Raw genomic sequence first — 23,833 nt, forward strand, 5'->3', positions numbered from 1 at the left:
GTAGCGTGATTTCATAATGTAGTGACTTCAAAGTGACTTCAGAGCTGATATTTCAGTTTTGAGTAAGGTAGATGTAAACAGCATTTGGGCTTACATCGTTTTGAGTGAGGTCCTGGTTGCTTGGAACGATAAACACACAGAAAAAACCCCCTCCACTCCATAAGATGCAGTATTGATTGCTACATTGAGCCATGATGTCAAGTATACGCTTCCCTTCCTCCTTGCTTCCCAGAAATGCTAAATAGTAGACCTTGTTTACTGGAATTTACAAATTATTTTGTCTTTGTGAGTGATGCAATGACAGTGCCCCCTACACTGTCGTTTAATTCATAATACCATTTGGGGTTTTTTTATCCTACATTTCTAATGCAGTTATTAAATAACTATATTTCTTGCCCCCCAGACAGTTCAGCTCTGATTTTATAATGAGAATTTCAGTGTTAGATTATTTTAAAAGAGAATCTAGGCCATATACATTATGTAAGGTTGCCATAGTAACAGTTTCTCCGAGGGGAAAACCAACTGTCTGTAGTTTCCACAGAAACCACTCCCCGCTGAGACAGGTGCCTCCAAGGGAAGTGAAGGGAATATAAATGAGAGAGAGAAAAACACTCACACAGATGTCATATGATCTCTGCGGCATCCCCACGCTGTTACAAATTCAACCGAGTATTTCTGGGTTTATTTTCAGTTCGTTGTTTTTTGATTGCATGACTGGCGCCTTCTCTTGCCATGTAAACTCCGGCCACCCTTCCCTCGCATGGAACTGGTTTTGCAGCTGGAGGTACGGCAGTGTTCCACCGTGGCAGTGAACTGACCACAGCAGATACTAAAGCCCAGTGCTCTAGGAACCACTGTGCGTGGGAGAATTTAAATGGTAAATGAGAATTTTCTCCCTTTTTTATTAACTTCCCCTCCCCCGACCCCTCAAAGAAGTCAGCAAAGACAGACAGGTATGGAAATACTTTCATCCAGAGAGGAACTGGAGAGGAGTGAAGCTCAACTAATTTGTCAGTTAATTTTTATTCTTTTGGGGTACAAGCATGCACTGCTAGAGAAAATGTATTCTGAAAGATCAGGATGTAGTAAAAAGGAATTAAGTCCTAGGATTTGTTAACTGAGAAAAAGTGGAGAAATTTCTTTAATGTGCTTTAATGTCATGGAGACATGTGTGGATTAACATTTCTGAAATCCTTTTGCACGTTTTTTTCACAAACAGTGTTGATTTGTTTTATTTTTTTCTTCAAGGGCAATAAAACCGTGACATTCATTCAAGGCTTAGTGCAGCCATAACTACAGATTAATGCGCTGGCTACTTCATCTTCATCCTGTCATCTCTGTGCTGCTTTATGGGGAAAGCAGGCTGACATGGTTATTAAATCTGGCAGCTGTGTTGTATGCACATGGGAAGCAAGTAGAGCACAGCATATAGAAAATGAGTAGCTTTCAGATAACAGTCCTCTTTTCACTGCTGCGAGGCTTGAAAGGCAGCCTAAAAAGCTCTTTCTCTTCTTTGTAATCACATCGCTGGATCAGTGCGCAAATATCACAAATACAGTTGCAAATGTAAGTATTCGTTGCCTGTGTGGTGCTTTCAGATTGCTAATTAGGGTTTGTACCTCAGTGTTCTGCTTGAAAAAGCAGAGAGATGAAAGCTGAAAACATCCTGACAGGGAAAGCTGCTCTGCAGTATTGTTCTGGCTTTCAGTGGAAGAGCTACTGAGGGAAAGGGGTGCATGAAAGCTTTCCAGAACAAATAGTTTGCGCTTGTGTTTGTTGATTTTTGGGACATCTGCTTGCTACTTTGTCTGTGAGGGGAGAAGCCAAGCAAATGCAGGAGGTACTTCTGGAGAGATGGTTTTCTGCTTAAGTTAGATATTATTTGATATTAAGGCAAGAAAGATACTTCAACAGTAATAGGACGCTTGTGAATTCATAGGGGAGAAATCTGCCATGGTATTTTTCACCTGGAATCTTTTCTTTAAAAATCCATAAATGCAGACCTGGACTTCTTATTAAGAAACTCGACAATAGCTTATTAACAGAAGTGCTGACAAATAGTCGTCATAAGGGGCACCAGTAAGTTTGCATCTGACCTGATAAGAACAATGAACATAGCACGGTGAGCAATGCATGTTTTTCACTAATCTCACTCTGAACATGAAGACAATCTTTATCTGCTATGTGGCATGAAGGCAGGGTAGTAAGGTGGCTGGGAAGCAGCGGAGTTGAAGGTTTTTCAGTGTTGTGGTGATACTGCAAGGAAGAGAATTGCTATTTGTTGGTGGGTTTTGGTCTCATAGCACTGAATAAACAGCATCTTGGGGTTTATTCTTCTTTTTAATTCAAAGCTTCTGTAGTGCATTGTCCTATGGAGTTTATGGCTAGTGAATTCTTACTGTGCTGTGAATGAAATCTGCTTATTGAAAACAGCCACTGATCAGTACCAAGTATAAATATCATATAATTGTACAAGAAGTGCAGGCTGTAGCCAGTTTGTGTTGCCATGTCATGTTTTTTGCTTTAGGTACGGGTTTTGTTATTTCTTAGGGACCATTGTGGTACTGTAAGCCTTTTATGAGTTATGTGAAAATGTCATTATCACAGTTAACAGGTGACTGCCATTAAATGAGTAGGGAGAGAAGTATATATGTTGTGTTGTTTGCTGCACACAGGAGGCTAAACATTCGTGGTATAGCCCCCTTGACAGTGCTGCTATAAGACGAGTACGATTGGTGAATCTGTTGATTATAAAATGCTTTTGCGATACGTCAGTCTCATCTTACAGATGTATATGTAGAAGTGCCTGTCTTCATTATAGCAAGTGAAAGGTGATTTTGGAGCTTCTCTTTCCTTCCTCTTGTCTCCTTTCCCCCCTCATAAACAGTCAGAAATTCATAGCTTTCCTGAAACTTAGCGGTGAAAATGGTCATTTTTGATGACAGCTGTGGAGCTAAGCTTCCCAAGCCTGAGTGGCAGCCAGCCAACTGCCGAGGCAAGTGGTGACCTTTCAGGACAATGTCTCTCACAAAAATGTCAAAATACTAAAATGGCAGACATCAAATGCCATGTGCGCAGGGAAGGGTTGTCAGCTGGCAGGCTTTCAGCTGAAGGCAGTTAATCCACTGCTTGCCAGGATTAAACATTGAAAGCCCCTGCCTAAGTCTCTAACATGTAGAGATAATATTCATGTGTGTCCTGAATAATTTCAGAAGTTCTTCTGGGAAGATTTGGGATATGGATAGAAAATTTCAGAGGTGTTTTATTTAAAAATCTGCTCAGTCATCTTCCTGACGAATGTCCAGAAAAGCAGCTTTTTGCCTTTTCTTTTGCACTTTGCATTGCATACCAGTTTTCCTCCCAAATCTCATTCACAATGTAAATGGATCCTGATGAAGCCTAAGCAGAGTTCATTGATGCACAGCAGGATGCTGAAATTCTGATAGTGTGTGCACTGACTTTTTAGGCATATGCTCACTGAATATTAAACTATCCCCTGCAGTTCTTGGTGCCGCAGCCCCGAGCTGAGACTTCATTTGCTATTACATGCATCGATGCTTTGTAACTTTCTTGGAAGGCACTGAGGTGTGAGCTTTCCCATGCTTGCTGGTGTGTCAGCTTCTCAGATACCTTTACCCCTGGTAAACAGATCTGTGACACTGTGATTGCCTGCCTTGTTGGTTTTCCCCCTGCTGCGTAAATATTTCTGGGAGGTGTGAAACTGCCTGATCCTTTACCTCGGCCTGTAGGAAAGCCAGGCAGTGTGCATAGCTGATCAGGGAACTAACCTGTTCACCTTGTGGTTGACCCCACTTGGAGAATAAGAAAGAATACACCAGTGACTGCACCAGACCAGTCTTGTCTGGCCAGTTTGCAACTGGCCACAGTTCAAAAGAAATCTCGGTATTCTCCAGGCAAAGCACAGGGTGAGCTGCCAACCCAGGTAATCCCTGAAAAGCAGCCAATGGCCAGGTTTGATGGTGCCAAATCCATTGTTACCACCAAGATGCTGAAAAGGAACATAGTCCTTTCCAGTATTTCTTTCCTTTTTACCTTCTCTTTCATGACAGGTGTTCTGTTTCACTCCAAGTTCTTTCTCTTACTACAAGCAAGCAAAATTTTATAACTGTGTTTTAGTGTTCTTCACTTCTATTCTTAGAGGAAGTGTCATATCGTCCATTCCCCTCTCCCCCCCCCTCCCCCCCCCCCTCTTTAAAACTGGGAACACTGCATTCCATTACGACCTTCTGTCTTCTGTAGTCATAGGAAAGCGTAAGTCTCCATGTTGGTCTTTATTTTTCAGTCAGTATTCTGTGATCACTCCTCCTCTCTCCTATTCCCTACAAGAAGAATTATGAAGCAAACGAGGTAGGTAAGGACATATTCCCATAAACATCTTACAAAAATTAGTCCTTCCTCCTGCCTTTCCTTTCTCACTTCTTCCCATCTTTAAATTTCTACCTGCTTTGCCACAAGCACTTCTGTGATTTGAGACTTACTAAGATGTAAAAACCTGTCTGGAAGAAAAACATTATGCTCATCTAGTTGAGGAATAAAAAGGTAACTGAGGTACCAATTAACCTAACTTAACACAGATAGCTAGCCTGAGTTTTCAATTTTGATATTAAAACAGCAAACCACATGTAGACACAATCTATTTAATAATCCCTGATATAATGATACAGGGATGAAAAGTAATACAGGGATGCTGCTGTTTCTGTGGGCTTTGCATGAAGAAAAAAATCTGAGAAAAATAACAGCAGCAGCTGTAATTTCTTTTAAATCCAATTATACAGGGCTTGGTTGTTTCCTGAGCAGCTGTACAGTGTCAGATCAGTTCATCAAACATCAGTCATTACACCTGATATGAAATTCTCACTTGCACCAATGGCATTATCATTTTATCCTGCATTTATATTATTTATCTTTACTATTTCTGTAGCATCTAGCAACACTTCTAATGGAAGGCCAATGAGCCAGGTACTGTATAGAAACAGAAGGTAATCCTTGCCCCCAGATTGCTTGCAAGCTATATTAAAAATAAAGCAAACCCCTCTTATCATACAGTTACCAAGTTTCTTGTTTGGCTTTTTGTCTGAATTCAGAATACATATGTCAGTAGTATATTATAACTGAATTAGTTGTCAGGATGCCAGAGTTTGCCTAGACATGGGCTTGAAATTGCATGTAATTAAAGTAAGAAAATGACATACACTTACTGTGACCTTATTTCAAAGCCTTCTTACTGATTTACTTGGAGTATCTCCCTTAGGCTGCTAATGTTTAGCTGTTAAGTTAATAAAGTATATTAGTTGAAATTAACTCGACTGACCAAAACATGACTATAATTACAAAATAGTTGTGGGCCACTGGTGAAGATTCCCATTACAATCATTAAGACACTATTGTCAATTACTAAGGTAATAAGGCTCATGATAAACTTAATTACTAAAGTAATAATATTCATTATTAAGTTTAATGAGGTACATTTACCTGCAGTTATTTACAGGATCTATATTTCAGTGTTAATTGTTGACATGTAATAGCAGCGACATGACACATGGCTGTCAGACTTAATTGACTCATCATGGATTATGTACTGTGATTCTAGTAGGTGAACAGGGGGGATCATAATATGGGATGAGAGTCTTCCTCTGTTTTTTCTGTAAGACCAATTTTTCCTGTTACTCTGCTCCTTACTCATCTTACAAGAAGATTTCAGGAGCAGTCACATAGCTGTTAACATCACCTCTTCTGCTACCTTTTGTTTGAACAGGATGGTGTAGGGTATGCAGTAGTTTTTAAACCTGTAAACTATGACTGAATCTGCCATCTGAAATCAGTCAGAGCAAATCTCTAGTTTACAAAGCCATACTATAATACACTCTTCAGTTCTGAAAATATTTAGTTTATTCAGTTTGTATGCTCTTCAGATCATCCATGAGGCAAGTCTGCAGCATGTGAATAGTATCTATAATTTAACTGAGCAATGTAACTGATATAACTGAGCAAAAATTTATGATTATTCTTTCTGGAAATTTATATTGCACAACCCACTATGCTTTCTAAGTGCCATTTTTCTTATGAGGTCATAAACCTAGTTGTATATGCAGGAATAAAAAAAAATCTAAAGGATCCCAGAGGGCCAAATTGCAGCTGAAAACATCTGATACCTTTTATTTCCCAAGATTTTATAATTTCAGTTTGAAACTGAACTTTACAATAATATCTCTTTTTGCATTGACACTACAACTTGTATAACCATGGTGACATATTAAAACTAACCGTGGGCATTGGTGTCAGCCACAATTTAAATATGTTCTGACAGTGGCACTGTTGTCCCTTCCATAAAGCAGTTGAAAGAATCTAAATGAATGCAAGCTGCCAAACATGAAGGGCTATTGTAATCATCAAATGTCTTTTTTGGGTTTTTTGCATACAGGGAACAATGAATAAAACAGTCTGAAAGATTATCTGGCAGCATGCAATTAATCATAAATCCAGCTTGATCTGGATGGGTAAAGCAGTAGTTTATCAATCTGGTTAGCTAGTACCTTGAAAGGATTTTGCCGAACTCGTTAGTTCGGTAATATTAACACAGGTGCCTCTTTTTTGATGAGACAATAATATGATTCCAAAATGGATAAGCTAGAAGGTCAAGGGCAAAATAATTTATCCACAGGAGTGGTATGGATTACTGTTAAGGACATTCTGAAATCCTGTCCTATCATTCATGTATTTCAAAGCATTCCTAAAAGTAATGACCTAATTTTAAAGACAGTAAATCAGAAATAACCAAATCATAGCAGTTTGTTTGTCTTTTAGAAAGATGGATAGCCTTAATTTAAAGGCTTCAGTACTTTTGAGTCCCCTTTATATATCTAGGGGAGTCATTCAAACAAGTTTTATACTTTTTTTGTTCTGTTTTCCCCCTCCCCTTCAGTTCAGTGGGAATTCACTCACACAAGGGGCCTTTTCAAGAACCAAGAGGGTCTACAGACTGCAAGTGAGCTACCTCTGTTGAATGTGTTATAATGAACCAACTTCCATTCTTCTTTGGGTGGAGATAGTTTCACTGAAAACTGTGTCTTTGGCTGTGCCTTGACAGGTTGCAGTGAAGTACTTCCTCCTAGGTGGCAGGGCTAGTTTTTTGAACAAGGAGATTGACGCTGACTCCCTTGATGTTCAGAGTGTTGCCCTACTGACATATCTGAATCCATAGGTTGTTATAGCTTTGTTGCAGTATGTGTAGCACTCAAATTTTAAATTATTCCTTAGTTAATGCTGAGGCATTAGGTAATTGCTATGTAGAAGTGAAGCAATGAAGGCGAAAATTGATTAAAGAATTAGATCAATTAACACCCAGATTATGTTAGCGTGTTTGGAGTTCTCAGGTCAATATACATATTAACCTTAGGCCAAGACATAGGCATCCTATAAGTGAATGTAACTCATACTGCATATTCTCATGGCAAAATTTTACCCCAAAGGGGCTTCCAAACATAAGTGTTCCTACTGGGTGGAATAGTCAAAGTATTCTTTTTCTCCGTAAAATTAAGATTGTGTGAATTAAAATAAGAAACAGAGGATTTGTTCAGCATTTTTTTGTTTTTTAAGAGCATGTTGAGAGTTAACAGAGTGAAGCTTTTAATATGGATAGCTTTAGATAGTGCTTATAATGAACACCATGCTGTTGACATCGTAGGTCTTCTAGAAATCAATAATTATTGATGAGAAAATAAATCCTTACTTTCATTGCAATTAGGAGGCTCATGATGGTTTGCTTTGGTTCTGACCTTGATTGTTCATGCACTGAAATAACAGTTGCAACTAATTCCTTTTTCCAGAAATGCTCAGTTGTTGGTCAGCATCAGAGAGTGTAGATAAGGGAGGACCACCATGTAAAACACTTAGTTTTATTTGTTGGGAAGTATGAGGTTATCCTCTTGGGGCAGCAAAGGGCTGCATCATTGGCTTAGGGTAATGCTTCTAAATTTTTTTTCTGTCCTTAAAATGTCTTCTGGAAGGTTTTGTTTTGCTTTGTTCTTGATGATGTGAGGGCAGTTAGATATGGAGAGGACCTCACCTGATTGCAAGTGGAGGGCAGAGAGAAGAAAGGTTTTTGATGCTCCTTGATCCTCAGCCAGCTAGCCCTAGGAGAATCAGAGCTGATGTTATGCAGCCCTGATTTATGGAGCTGGGAAAAGATTGTTTAGATACTTCAGCAGCAGAGACCCCACACTGCTGTGACCCTGTTGTCTGGAAAGCCTTCTCCTGTAACAATACTTCCCCTCTGTTTGTCACTGAGGGAAGTTTTAGTGTTGCCAGAGCAACAGGTGGCACAGTATCACTATGTGATCTTCTGTGCTTCTGGTGAACTATCTAAATAAGGGTGATTATATAGAGAGCTCAAGACAGCCCTTCAACTGATTGGTTTAATCAGGTATGGAGATTAAAAGTAGGTGTAGGGCTGCCTATCACACTGACAGTGCAATTCTCTAGGTTAATGGATTGCTGTCTCTTTACGGGACTGTCTGTCAATGGGTATGTGTACAAAGAAGTCGATAGTGGTTTGTTTATCTACTGATTCAGAACAGATGCTCAAATAGCACAATTTTCATGAAGGAGGAATTGATAAAGAGTGCAGCTGGGGTGTGGATGGTACAAGAAACTCCATCCATCATTTTCCAAAAGGCACAATGAATGGCTTCATTGTTGCTACTAACAATTGTTGGCCATTTTGTTTGCTATGAACAAAGTATGATCCCACTAAAAGCCAACTCGGAGAAATACAGTGACAGGGGAGTCTCTTTTTTTTTTCCATTCACTTGGCTTCATTCACTGAACAGATTCCACTGGCTCTGTCTGGACCAAGTCCTTCCTTTGCTAACCTGCAAAGCCTTCTTCAGCTGCCTAACACAGTTGTAAATAGGGAAGGAATAGCCCTGACATTGAGGAAATAGTGTTAGTACAATATGCAATAAGAAGAGCAATATTTTGTGTTGGGGAATTTTTGTAGGGCTGTATGTAAAGGTACTGTCTTAGGAGTGAGGTGCCCATGGGAATACGTATCCTCATACCAGAGAGTTTCCTTCAGTGCCTTGTGAATTCTGTCCTCTTTTGTTGAACTGAGTTTGATGTGTCTTGTTTAATAACTTCCTGTGCTCAAGGTTTGTCCTTATGGCCATCGCTGGTGCAACCCTCTATGTGAATTTGACCACACTACAGATAAATCTAGAGGACTTTACAGAGTATTTAATATCTTTTTTTATTTCTTGGAACAACATACCTCCCTGAGTGGAGTTTCTGTTTTTATCTCTTTACGTGTTATCATCTGTCTTCTCTTTGTAATTGTTGATTGAGGCTTGCTACATAGGAGAGGTGAATGGAGAAGAAAGAACTTTTCAGAAAAGAAATATGTGCAGTGTTTGGTCTCACCTAACCTCTTCCAGAGGTTTTTTTCTTTGTCTTTAATCAAAAATATTGTGCCCAAATCCAGGTGTGTGTTATTCTTATAAATTATAGAAGTTATAGTGGTTTGTAGATGGAAAAAAAAAACAGTTGGAAGTGGACCCATTACCTGTTTTTACAATGAGGACACAAGCCTTTAATTGGTGTCAAAAACTAGTGTCCCAAAGCAGGCTTTCTTTCAAATATTACCCTTGTAGCAGAGGTGGTAAATGGTACCCTGGGCTGCATTAGGAGAGGTATTGCCGGCAGTCAAGGGAGCTGATCCTTCCCTCTGCTGACACTGGTGAGGCCACACCTGGAGTGCTGTGTCCAGTTCTGGGCTCCCCAGTATATGAGAGATGGACATACTGGACGGTCCGGCAGAAGGCCATGAAGATGATGAAGGGATGGGACCTCCTTTCTTATGAGGAAGGGCTGAGAGAGCTGGCACTGTTCAGCTTGGAGAAGAGAAGGCTGAGGGGGGATTTTATCCATGTGTACAAACACCTGAAGGGAGCGTCTGAAGAGAACAGAGCCAGGCTCTTTTCAGTAGTTCCCAGTGACAGGGCAAGGGACAACGAGCACAAACTGAAACACAGGAGGTGCTGTCTGAACATCAGGAAATGTTTTTTCTCTGTGAAAGTGACTCAGCACTGGCAGAGTTTGCCTGGAGGTGCTGTAGTCTCCATCCTTGGAGATACTCAGAACCTGACTGGACATGATCTGAGCAACCGGCTGTAGGTGGCCCTGCTTGAGCAGGGGGTTTGAAGCAGCTGACCTCCAGAGGAACCTTCAGCCCCGAGTGATTCTGTGGTTCTCAGATTCTGTAATTCTGTTAATGAGTGTCTAATAAAACTAAACATAAATAGCTACAAACATATCAATACATCCTCAGCATAAAAAAGGTAAATCAGAGTGTCAGTGGTGTGCTACACAAACACTAGGGAAGAAAAGAAAGCAAGCTGCCTATATGGCATCAAAAATTCATCTCTCAAATGAGTGTGCATCAGGACACAGTGGTGTTAGTGTACATATTCATGTAATTCTAAAAAAGATAGTCTCTGGAATAAAGCCTCTCCCTGTTGTTTAGCGTTCAGACTCCTACTGCAAAGGAGAGGATTTTAATGGTTCTCAAATAAAGGCACTGAAGTTTTTACATGCAAAGCAATCTGATTTTTCTTAGTCTTGTTCTCAGAAATAACTCAGTGATTTTGGCTGATTTTTTTTTTTAGTGGGGCAAACATCTAGAATGAAAAATTTCGCCCCAGTCACTAAAGACTGTCAGTCTATTAACTGCTGAAAGCAGGAGCACTTAATGGAGAAATATGAAATTACCATGCTTACAGGTGATACTATCAAAATGCACTAAAAATGGATAATTGACAACAAAATACTTCTCTGGGTAGACATCATGGCACTCAGTACCTCCATGTAGCAAGGAGGTTCCTCAGTATAGATGTAACAAGATTTCTTAGAAAAAATCTGAATGGTAATTCATTCTGTTGAGAATGGTATTAAATATCTCTAGATTCTTCCCCTTCTAAAAAGTGATATTGGAACTTGCTGTAGAGGCTGAGGTTACTGTGGGTGAGGAATGACTTGAAAGGAAAAAGATTGGTCCATACATCTTCAGTTTCGTTTTTTTTAGAATGCTACTGGGAAAATTTAACTTTTTCCTTTATTCAAAAGTTAAACAGATTTTTGAATATGCAGAGTATTTCCTTTTTAGTATCCTGTTATTCTGAATTGTGCACATTACTGCTCTTGAATCCTCTGGTATATCAAGGGGTTCGCATGTGTTTTGTTTTAGGCATCATATCTAGGGATGCCAGTGGGACTGCGTGCAAGATAAACTTCCTTTCTGGCTGACTTGTGCTTTTTGCTTTCTTTAAACTGTCCTCAAAATGACCAAGAGCTACAGCTTTAAAATAACTGCATTAACACAAGCAATTGCTTAATTTTAGCAATTATATTGCAATTATCATCGCCACCTCCTGTGAGGTCTCTTTTGACTTGAGCTTGAGTCAGAAAGCAATCAAGAGCAAGCAACAATCCTTTCAAAGCAAGAAGCCTCATTTAAATGTGCCACATTGCTGATATTGACAAGCACACAGAAAAGCCCAAGTGAATGCACAGAAATTTTCAAGGCCTGCTGTTCATCCAGACACTGGGTACTATGCAGTATTGCTTCACAACAGATTTTGTTCTGTACATGCAAACAGAATCACAGCATGCAAGCTATAATTTAATCCATGTCGTAGACAGGGTCAACACAAAGGCCTTGGTAGAGCACTGGGCTTCAGTCAGGAAGCTGTGACCGTTTAAACAGAAATCAGGGAGTCCTTGCTCAAGGAATGAGGCAGCATATTCATTACTTTTAGACCAATAAGAAGACTGAATGCTGAAAGAAGTGGGCTTTTTTTAGATGAAAGTTAAAAGAGTAGAACAAAAAGCAGACTGAAATGGAATTGATTTCATGTTACTATAAAAACATCATAGTGATATTGGATCCAGGTTATAGTGATTTTAATTTTATTTCATTCTGCGTATATTCAGATCTTTACTAATTTAGATAGTGTTGGTATTGCTTTTGCATATACATTTTACTTTATTTATTTGCTGGAGACAGAATATACAATATCCCCAAACTTTGCTAGCTAGGTAAAAAAAACTTTTAAGTTCCTCCCTCCTCCATTAACATTTGCAAGGAATCAATCTATACATTTTTGTTTGCAAATAAAAAGATATAATTTGGTTGATTTTAGACTCACATTGAGTAAAAAATTAAAAATCATGTTTAATTCTTAGTCACGTCCTTTGTACTTCCATATTAATTATGTGTATGTTCTTATGTAAATTTCCCCCCGTAACTTACAGTTGCTATATAAACATACAATCTCATAAAAATACTTTCTTATGGACAATATGTTTTAAATATGTGCAGAATGCATAACAAAATTTCTGAAACATTTTAGCATTCTGTGAATTCCATTTCTTTTCAAGTCAGTGACAGCATATTAAACAGAGCTCCGTTCTATCAGTATACATTAGTTTAGCAGGTTTGCTTGAGTTTTGTAGACCATATAGAAATTTGTGATAGCATTGGTGCTTTCACTCTGCAGTGAGCCATTTGTCTACAGACTTGTTTGTTGTTCATGCCTTTAATAAGAACCTTTGTACGCTCAGTCTGCTGAGATTGTCTGTTACCCGTTTTTACCTAAGTTCTTACATGTGTGATTGACTGAAGAATTACTCTGGGATTATTTTGACCTTCAGTTCAGTTTTCTTAGGCTGCTATAAAATGGCATGACATAATTAAATCCAGACATGGGGGTGGTTTGGTTCTGATTACATGACAGTTTTAGCCATATGCTGCTTGGATCAGGGGACTTTAATTGGGTTCTCCTGCATGGTTAGAGTTTGTAATGTCTTTTGATATTAAGGTCTTCTTTCTCTCTCCTGCTGTTCAGAATACCTCTATAACAGAGCTTTGCTTAAGAACTAGCACGGCCCTATTTTTATAGGGGTATGGGTAATCACCAGGAACCTCACTTGAGAACACCTGGAATTCATCAAAATTCCCTCTTACTAGCCCGTTATATGAGGATACTGAAAACGGACTGTCGTGTTTGCTTGCAGGCTTCTGTAAGTACACATCACCATCCTTTAAATGCATTTCTTCATTCAAGTGAATGATTCTGACCTTTGTTGTGCCTCTGCACTCCATTCCATTCCAAGTGTTTAAATTATTTAAGTGTTTCCACATGCTGGGTAACTAGCACACTTTCTCTAGGCTTGCTGGGTAGAAAGGGGGTGTAGAAATAAGCTGGGTATAGCATCTTTCTTGGTATCCCACTCCAATTCAGCAAGCAGGCAAGCAGGCACACGACATAAAACACATGGATAGTCTCATTCAGGGAGAGGTAAACCGCTGATCTACATTGGGAGTGGGAAGGACAAGTCACATCTGCACCGTGAGGCGCAGACCACTCTGGCCATTATTCAGGGTAAGTGTGTGTGTAGGGAGTTAATTCCTTTTAGCTCCTGGTTAAATCCATGGCTGACCTCATTGATGTGACAGTGAAATCAGCGGGAGTTCTCATATGCATGAAAGAAAGGCATGTATTAAAGTGCTTTCTTTGAATCAAGGTCACTGCATTGCTAATCTGAGCAATTTTTCCTGTGATGGGCAAATGCATTCTGGTCTCTGAGCATCCTTTGCTCTTGTTGATGCAGAGGTTTGGTTCTGTGCCAAAGAAGCAAGTGGGATGTTTGCTGCAGAGTTCAAGATGAATAGGGTTTATAATGGGAGCAGGAGCCACTGCTATCTTGAAGGCAGTCTTTTAATTAATCATATCTATTTGTTGTATGACAAAAGAGTTATTTTGAATATCTCCCTTGAGTTCTTCTGTGTGAGCAGCAGTATCTCAGCCAACACAGAAGTGTGAGGAGCTGGGGAAGCTATTTCTTTTTGCTTGTGAACAAGCCCACATTGTAAAGGTCATACCTAATAAGGGAGATGGTATGTTTTTTCATACTGATTTATCTGTTGAAAAGATACTGCTGGAAATGTTTATACTACTAGAAAAGAGTTCTTGGAGACAAGTCATCTTGTAATTTGAAATTAGGGTGGATTTGTGTGCTGCTGTTGTCAGGGGCTCTTTTTGGAAGCACCTGAAACTCTGAATGTAGGTCTGCTTGAAAGCCAAAACGTTTGTCCTTCTGAAATATTTTTGTGAACTCTAAAGCTAATGAACTCTAAAGCTAAGGACTATTTCAGTACTGTTTGGAAAATCCCACTAGAAGTGCATGCATCACCCCTGGACAACAGTGGAATGTAAATGTCATATCTAGATTCACTCACAGAATTTAATAGAGAAATGCCTATAGTGGAGTATAGCATGGCTCAAGGTAGCTTATAGCCAGCTTGGGCATAGAAGCACAGTTATGGCAGCATGGTGCCCAAGACAGGCTAATTTGCTTTACTTCTTGACTGAGTTCTCTAGTACTTCAGCAACACATGTACTAGACAGATATTTTAGTGCTAGCTTTGATATTTCTTGCTACCCTGCCTGTCACAGTGCAATCTAGACAAACCTTGAGGCTCAAAACCTCTCAGACTACCAAACCACCAGGTGAGATGTGAAATTGAGGCCCTTAGTCTGCAAGTAACGTAAAGCACACCTAACATGGCAAATGAAAGGCATGTGCAAAGAATAGTTTGTACTTGAAAGGCCTCCTCCAAGCCCTGTGGCAACTGGGGCCTGTGAACCACCTCTTACCAGGCCACAGGAGGAAATAAGGAGAAAACTTGCAAAGGTGAAATTTGAGGTTGTATGGTTACTGTGCTCTACAACCCCAAAGTCAGTCTTTACCCACAGTGGATGTATTTTTGGAGGCACCTCTCCTTTTGTTAGTGTATTTGTGTTTTATTTAGAATGAGTGACCTTAAAGGTGGCAGGAAATTTTAAACAAAACTTATCCTGCCAAAGCAATTACCGTGTTTATTGGCTTTCAAAGGATGCATTTCTCAAGTCAGTAAGGATAGGAACAGTTTGTATGTCCAAAATGTCATCAGTGAGAGCTTCAAAGCACTATAAATGTATCCACACAGTATTTCTGTGACATAGTATTAGCATTTTATATATTTATATATAGAGAGAGGGGTATAAAAGGTGAAATCACCAGTCCGGATCTAACTGGAGCACCAGTGAGAGTCAGATGGGATAGAAATCATACCACAGCGGTTGATGTACATTTTCTACATAACCCTTGTTTCCTTCCACTCAGCTTCTAATGCTATGTTTATATTTTCGGTTACAGTTACAGTTTTGTAACAATCTGCTACTTTTCCACTCGGGTGAATAGAGAAGCAGTGTCTATGTGCAGTGTGGCATTATTTACACTATTGAGTTCATGCAAGTATCTGTGATCTGATCCTTGGTGTGGCATTACTGATGAGCTTGGAGGAGACACGGCAAGCCTTGAAGAAAGGCAGATTCTAGATGGGGAGCTGGCAGATTACGGGGAGGTCCCAGCAATTGTTCGGCAGTGCAGGAAGGAGTAGTTGTAAGCCTGACCTTTCTCTGTAGAGAGCCATGAAGAGAGAGGTGCTGACAGCAGCTGTTTCACTAAGCCATTTGGAGCACAGGGATATTTCCTGCAGCCAGATGTGGCCTCCAAGGAGTCTTTTCTGGCATTCGCTAGACCTCATGAGGCACCACCAAAGGGTTAAATAGTTCCACAGTGTGTCACTCATTCTCTAATTAGGAAATGGTCCAAGAGCTCAAAGTTCAAAACGCACATGGTCTGAGCTGGGATTAAGCCCAAGTTCCCATTCATTGTAGCTTCATATGTTAGTGTGCTGCATCTGCACATGATCTCTTCCCCTTGCCATTTCTGCCATTTGTTTTCCCTTTTTGAAGAAAAGCGAAACAGTTCATCTACAGAGTTTCACTACTTTTGTCACTACCCAAAGTGTTTCATTGCCTGAGCTTGTGTGCTTTCTGGGAATAACTTGTGACCCACTTTATAATTGAAACCAGGCCAGTAAAACATGACAAAAATGCTACTGCATCCTGCAGCATCTGCAGCTACTGCTGGAGAAGCAGGAGAGGTCTTCTCCCAGAAAAGGCATAGATGTGAACCGGTCAGGCTGAGCCTCGGGGGGCCTGAGGTTCCTTGTTGGCACCCAGGGGAGAAGCAGAGGACAAGCAAAATGGCATGCAGTTAGCATTGTGTTTTGAGAAGAAAGGGTGGAGTGAGGCTAGGCTGAGGCCACAAAAAGGGAAAGGAAAAAAACCAATTTTACCAAGCAAACAATAAATGGTAGAAGCCAGATACATGGATAGTAATAGGGAAGGGGATACAGTGAAAATGTTACCCCATGGAGCCTGCAACCTAGGGACTGGGCAGTTAAGTTCTGATGATTCATAACACAAATACCTTCTGTTTTCAGGTGCAGACAAATGTTTCCTTTTTTTGCTCACCAAAATCTTTCTCCTATACATTTTTTTCCTAAGAAATCAAATAATGACTATGTTTTCAGAAACTTCATTTGATTAAAACAGTGTCTCACCTTTCTGTGGGAAATACATTTCAATAAAACATTTTAGTGCTTGCTGGAAATCAAACAAGGGGTTACAGGAGCTTTTGAGACCTTGTGTTTAGGAGTGGCGTGGTTATGGGACTCATAGTTTTAGGTTTCCCCTCAGAATGGATGGTAGCTTCTGGGGATGACAGCCAGCTTTCTGCTTATGAAAAAAAAAAAAAAAAGGTGATGATTGTGGTCTCCACCTCTTTCCCTCTCCTTCTTCTAGCCACTTGTGTTTACTGCTTCCCTTGGCTGGCTTTTGTGCTGTTTAGTATGGCAGGGAGATGAGTCAGATGATTAACCTGTCTGAAAAACATATCCAGCAAGACAGATTTGGTCTGTGAGCTTTCACACCGTTCCTGGAACATGTGTAAGGGAGGGGGCAGGCCTGTGCAGCCGGGAATGGCAATGAAAAGAAGGGGCAGGATGAACCTTTTGGTAAAAGTAGGCTGTTAAATCAGCTTGGCCATCTCACTTAGCTGGTGCTTGGGTTGGTACCGTTGGCAGTGCTGGTAACAATTTTCCTACATCATACAAGACTTAAGGACGAAGAGACAGCTTCACCCTTGGCATAATTCTATGAGCGGAGTCACAGGAGTTATACCCAGGGTGACTTTGTCTAAAGTGTGCCTTTTCAATGTAGTCCGCTAAATCAGCTCATTCTTGCTCTCTCTTTTGTGTCTTTGTTTGTGGCTACACTGAATTAGCATCTTAAATAAATTGCCATGGGAATCAGAGATGCTATAGCTAGCTTGCTTTCTCTTAGGCATCTACAAACAGTCTTTTCATAGCAGTCTTTTCACAATTTGATGTACAGTGTTTGGGCACTTGATCCATATCCTTCAAGGGCTTTTGATAGCTATCATGTTGTGTAAAAATACCTTAACAGTGTAAGGTGCATAACATGGTATATGGTTGATGGATAGAAAATTTCTTGCACATGTAATTTATACATGCAGATGAAACATCTCTCTTTCTGGAGTGACTTATCACATATTTATTGCTCCTTATTCTCATTCTGATACATTGTTTCTGTATTTTGTGACACGTGGATTGTAGAAGAGACTAGATAACTTGATTTGATGAAGCAGGGAATTCTCTGTATAGAGGACAAGGTAAAAAAAAGAGCTTTGTAGGAAGAGAGAAGGCTGAAAAGACAGGCCTTGTGGTGAAGAGAGCTGTGGGAGCAGATCAATAAGAAAGAGAAACTCTGAAAAGGCCTTGAAGCTCAGGATAAGAAAGCATGGTTTTCATGGGGAGGTAGGCAATGTGGCTGGGTATGGAACAAAAGATGACCTCAGTTACACAGTTTTCTGTGGAGAACAATACAGGTGCATTGGGAGTAAGATCCAGGCTCAGTAATCACAATAATTAAAGTAATCAAATACTGTGATCACACAGTGGATCTGGGCAGAGATTTACATGTTAAAAATACTAGAAGAAGAGAGTTCTGGCAAAATAATGTTGTTAATGTGGATAGCGCCGGGTTAACTAAGCAGAAATTCTGGATAAAAGTATAGGCAGTGCAGGTGATATATTTGGGTGGCAGCTGATGGAGCTGTGCAATTGCACCAGAATCTCAGATATCATTGAAGAATGTGCCTAGTATGTCGCACTGTGAAGAAAATCTTGCAAACGTGACCCCAGCACACTGTGATGCAGCAATATGTGCCAGAACTTGCACACAGCCTGTCAGCAGAAGCCTGAGAGCTGCGATATGCCTTCCCATCTGAACAACGTGTAAACTTCAGCATCTGCTTCTTTACCAAAGCGGAGGGGGAGGGAAATGACTTGTGCCAAGACTGTACAGTAATGAATGTGGTGTGACTGGACTGCTTTAATTTGTCCCCAGAAAAGGATCTTAAAATTAGGAGCTGTCAAGGCATTTAATACTGTATGTCTCAAACACAGGGTAAAATACGAGACCAGAGAAAAGCAGTGAGCTGAAAAATAGAAATGCATGTTTATAAATGCAGGAGTCAATAGTAAAAGCTGGATAGAATATAACAGGAAGTAAGGTGCCTTGGGACGCAAGAGAGGAAGAGGTAGGTGCGGAGAGAAGAATTAATCAGAAAGGTCAGAGCGAAAGCCCAGTAGATGGCATGGATTTTAAGAAGGATTTTAATTATTTCCAAAGCAGAAGTGCTCGAAGAGGCTGAGGCTGAAGTACAAAGCGCGATATTTATGCGAGGAGGGGGGCACTATAAGAGACTTGATGAGACTGTTTTGGCGGCAGACCAGCCTCACAGCCAAACTAGAGGCATAAGAAAGTAGGACAATCTGGCAGGAATTAGGATCAGCAGCTGTAAGCAGGGTATTCAATTAACTAGGAACAACTCGAGTCAAACAACAAAGGAGAGAGGAACTTGGGGAGACAGGTGGGATCATAGATGGCTGAGGTAAGATCGGAGGGAGCTTAAGTTTCAGGGAGTATTCACTCCATGCAGTATCTCTTTTGTCTCTTTGTTAAGATCGCTAAACTGCCAAGGAAGTATTTACTTCCCTGCAAGATTACCTTTCCTTGAAATGATGTGGGGGGACAGACAGGTGAGCATGGTGTGGTGCTGAAGAAAGAGGAGACTCAACACCTCCCCTTCTGACAGCATTCAGTTGCTAGATCAGCATGGTTGTCTCACAGAGCCTTGCCTTAAGGTGCCTATGTTGTGACTGTGCTCTTTTGGGGTGGTAAGGACCAAAAGAACAGGCAATTAATACGGAGGTGAAGAGAAGCAATCATAGTAGAATCAATGAAGGTCGGGGGGTCAGGTCACGAAGGTCAGGGTAAGACATTTGTGACAGAGAAATGAGAAACCCTAGTGTCAGCAAACAAGCGAGTTAGGAAATACAAGAATAAGAAAAAGGGTGGAGAGAAGAAAAACTGGAGACTTTGCAATTGAAACTTCTTTACAGTGAATTTAGGCTAAACTTAATGCACAGTTTTTTGTTTGTTTGATTGATTAACCTAAAAAGAACAATGCATTGGGGATGCCTGTGGGGTTTCTGTGTGTATGACTACACAGCAAACGTGCTTTTCCTGAAGTGACTTACTGATTATTTTTTTTTATTATTTCTGCCTTAAGCATTTTACTGCCTAGCAGTACATCGTCAAGCACTAGCCCTTCCTAGTCAGTCCCTCTTGTTCCCCTGCTTAAGAATGAAACACAATATCTTGAACACCCAGAATGCGAAGAAGCTAATCATTGGCTCGCATTGTGGCTGGCAGGGCAGGCCCGCCTCTTTGGCTTGTGCTGACAAGCTGTTTATGTTTGTGCAAGGCCACCCTTTAACTCAGCTGCCTGATGGCCATAATGGGACCAACTGTCTGAATGCTGCAGGGAGCTAAATCTTCTGATCAGAGGCACAGTGAGTTTCAGTCTCTGATACTCCTGCGTGGACTCTATGGAACACTAGTAAGTAGCCTTCTGTCTCATTGTGGCTTTTCTCACAAGACTAAGGGCATGTTTTAGCAAGGCAGGTAGGTGCTGTCATTCAGAGAGGCAACTATTAAATATTTTCCTCTGAAGTAAAAGAGCAGCTACTTTGTATGCAGTGTCATGACTACAAGGACTACGCTATTTCAATCTCAAATGAGACCTTCCTGGGAGGCAAGAGGGAAGAAGTTAATAGGGACACAACCCATTTAAACTTGCCAGGTTATTTTTTTATATGACTTTAATTAATCTGCATCTAGTTCTCATTTTTAGCTGCGTTTCCAGTATTTGATCGTCCAGTCATGTTTCAAACAGCAGCAATTTTCACAAGGTCGTAAGTGGCGTTGTTTGAAAAAGTGTGAAAAGGCTAGAAATGGGACACTGTAAAAGGAATGCTCCCAAAAATGCTGATATGAGCTGTCATATTCTAAGATATATGCCTAGCAGTAGAAAAAGCAAAGTCATGTTCAGAGATTTCAGTCCTGTTTGCTGGCTGCTATTAGGAAATGTCTATACCTCCATAGAGTAAAAAACTGCAGATATGGAATGAGCTTGACTTTTTGCATCTTTAATATCTCCTTTCTAATGTTCAGAATTTTAAATAAAATATTCCATGTTTGAACAGTATTCTTCAGCTTAGTCCTGCATTGCAAATATTGATCGATTTTTCAGGCTTTCTCTTTTACCTTTTACACCAGCAAAGAAAATCTTAATGTCCCTGTCAGAGCTGGACACCATGCAGAATCTCGGAACTAGTCCATCCCTGAAGTTTTGGCAAGTCTGTGTCTATATTTCATGTGGTAGCTGAGGAGTTCATCTGTAGACCTCATTTTATAAATGAAGAACATAAAGATGTGACAGATTAAGTGACTTTGCCATCACAGTAGAGCAAACTGTCAGCACTCAAGTTTATTACTAAGGTCACTGTACTATATTATTTCTTTTTCTTCCTTTCATTTATTTTACAAAATCCTATTGGGCAGTGTGAATAGTAATTTTTAGGGGTGACTCTGTGCACCTCACAGAGTTCAGATTGGAGAAATACCTTATGATTTGCTTGCTTATCCAGACTGCTCTGAGCTCAAAAATGTGTGGGAAGCCTCAAGCAGAGTAGGCTATAGCATTATTTTCAGTTCATCCTTCTTTTGGTGTGGCTGGAGGCTGGAAATGTCCCATATGGCATTATGACAGCACTTCAATATTGCCGGGATGGATGGTCCTTTCTCCAGAGTACTACTGCTTCAGCTCTCTCCTGAACCACAAGTGCCAGGATCTTGAGAAAATTCAGCTGCGGTTTTGAGTTCATGATAACTGTGTGTGGGGAAGATGCTGTCGCTGTAAGTAAGCATGTTCATTATGCCTCTTTTTAAAAGCACAGGAATGCGCTGCACAGGAAGAACCTTACCTCTAAGTTTCAATCAGGTCTTTGTTAGTCTTGAGTCATGCCAAAAAAATAAAAGCAAATCAGAAGTGAGGCCTGATGCCATGTTCTTTTCAGCTTGTCTAGCTTGCCCTCTATGGATGTACCCAACAGGGGGATGCCCGGAGGGTTATGCCTTCATCTTTGCCATGTTGCTTGTGTTTTGGGGCTGTGCACAGCTTCTGCAGACAATCTTGACGCAGCCTGGAGAGCTTTGGCTCAACTCTCCCACTCATCTATAATGCTTTTAAGGACTGCATCATTCAGCGAGTCTTGAATTCCAGAGGGCCAGTCAAGCAATATTATTTGTAGGAAGCAGTGGCTAAGAGACAGTTAGACAAACTTTCAAATAAAACTGATGGGCAGCTGTTGCACTTAGTACGTGGGTCTTGATCCTCACAGTTGTTCAGCTCTGAGGCTGAACCTCCTCTACAACAATACAGTGCATGCATGGTAATGTATGAACTAAAGCTAATTACAGCAATAAGCTGCTTCTGTGTCAGGCTGTGAACACAAGCCAGAGGTTTTCAGTCACTCTCTTTAAAGTATCAGATAGATACTAAGTCTTGATTTTTTGTCTATAAATTAAGAAAGCAGGATGTCAGTACTTCAGTAACAATGAAAGCCATGAGATACACATCAAGCATAAATATGCACCTAGGAGTTTTTGCTGTGCTCTCTCAGTATGTAGTTAGGAATAATAAATATGCTTACCGCATTGTCTCTCTCTTGACTAAAGAAAGAACTCCCTTGTGCATCATGAGCTCAGTGCAACATGGGTTGCTCTATAGGGGCAGACTGTGCCTGTTTGATTTACATCAGGGTAAACAGGCAGAAGATTAAAATTGATTTGTCTTTCTCCCAGAGAGATAATTTTCAAGATGTATTCACAGGGCTTGCTAAAACAGGAGGCTGAATCAACATCCTTCATAAAAAAAAAAAAGCTGGCTTCTATGGACTGCATATGCTGTAATTGTACTTTCTGGTTCTGAGATGGTAGGCAGTTTGTGAAAGCAAAATGATTTCCTAATATCCATTCACTGAGCTTTCAGGTAGCCTGGGAAGCATATCATCCTCAATCTACAAAAGAGGGAAATGAAATCTGCAAGAAAGCTGGAAATAGAGCTAAGATCTGCTTCCCAGGGCTGTGTTTTTACTGCAATTCATTTCTCCCCCTGGCTCTGTAGGTGCACTGTATGTGGACTGTGGGATCCGTTGCCAACATTTTCCTGTGGCTGAGTCTTTAGTCTGCAGTTCTGCAGTCACATTTGCAATATAGCTATTGTTCAGTTATTCAGCAGTTAATGCAAGGTATTAATTTGGGGTTGACTGAAACCCTGACCTCTTCCCAAATGTACTTGCAGTTACCAGATTACAAAGCCTGTAACATTGAATCTGATCCACTAGATTTCCCCTTCTTTGCCCTTGAGAATGTCAGACCAGCTCCCAGAATGGATCAATCTCTTGGGAAAGAACAGCTCTCTAGATTAGTAAGAGTTTTGAGTTTCCAGAGCTTAATTCATGACACTGAGCATTTGAATTCTTAGTGAAAGCAGGAGGCTTTAAGGGTGCTTTTCATCTCAGGGTTTCAGCTTATTAGCAGGTACTCTGCTGATGCGTGATGCTTGATTAAGGTTACATAAGAGAGAGCCTGTGTGTAAAGTACCACATGTGCCCCCTCCCATCAGCTGAGTCTGACCAGAAAACTGACTTTCAGGTAACAGGAAAAGTCTAAGGGCCTGAAAGAAGCAGTGGCAGCCTTCTGTCAGGTTTGGATAGACTTGCTTGTAAAGTCACTCACCATCAGTACTTGGGTCTGTGAAGGGATAGAGACTGAGATCTGCAAGCAACCCCTTAGCAGCCTCCTTGGATAAGTTGTCCTCTCTTTTAAATCTGAACCCTCTCACTAACACTTTCCATGCTAATATCCTCAACTTTTACCCATACTTATGAAAGCTTTTAAAATCTTTCATTGTGTTGTGGTTGGGGTTTTTTTTTTTCAGGTCCATTTTCCTAGGTATTAGGTCCTTTTCTAGGTAAGGGATGTTGTTGCCACTAGAGTGAAACATACTGGATGGTTCTAAAAAATGAAAAATGCTGAGCATATGCAGCCTTTTCTATTAAAAAAGAAAAAGCAGCAGGGTTGTAGTACTCAGATCTCATTCATACATCAAGAGTAGAGGGTCTCTTTCTAATGTCTGCATTTTATATGCCAAAAGGTGGTATTACTCAGAGAAAGCATTGCACTTAGGAAAGAAAAGGATTGCAAGGCAGGTTATATGCAGAAAATTCATCCCAGGTGAATAGAGGAAATCTCTCAACCAGGAATTTGCCACAGGTCCAGTTCTGTAGAGCAGCCTGTGTGAAATATAATAGAAAACTCAGGTCAAGACAAAAAGAAAAGGGACCACTTCCTACCTTCCTTACCTGTGGCAGAGC

General features: G+C 40.5%; 1 protein-coding gene across 10 annotated transcripts in view; it reads left to right on the forward strand.

Moving 5' to 3' along the window:
- The window catches only part of TRIM2 (tripartite motif containing 2), a 117,782-nt gene that overhangs the window by 23,311 nt on the left and 70,638 nt on the right, over nucleotides 1–23,833 (forward strand). For 4 of the 10 annotated variants that reach the window (XM_027801656.2, XM_027801660.2, XM_027801658.2 and 1 more), the window contains exon 1: nucleotides 19,822–19,953. The exons of 1 other annotated variant lie outside the window; for it this stretch is intronic. The gene's annotated coding sequence lies outside the window, so the exon portion shown is untranslated. Of the gene's footprint in view, nucleotides 1–693; nucleotides 878–1,361; nucleotides 1,567–1,721; nucleotides 2,123–19,815; nucleotides 19,954–23,833 lie in introns of those variants that run through there. 5 more of the 10 variants (XM_027801659.2, XM_027801657.2, XM_027801666.2 and 2 more) reach the window with 4 other exon arrangements.

Source organism: Falco cherrug, chromosome 1 (genome assembly GCF_023634085.1).
Source record: "Falco cherrug isolate bFalChe1 chromosome 1, bFalChe1.pri, whole genome shotgun sequence".
Classification (NCBI taxonomy): Eukaryota; Metazoa; Chordata; class Aves; order Falconiformes; family Falconidae; genus Falco; species Falco cherrug.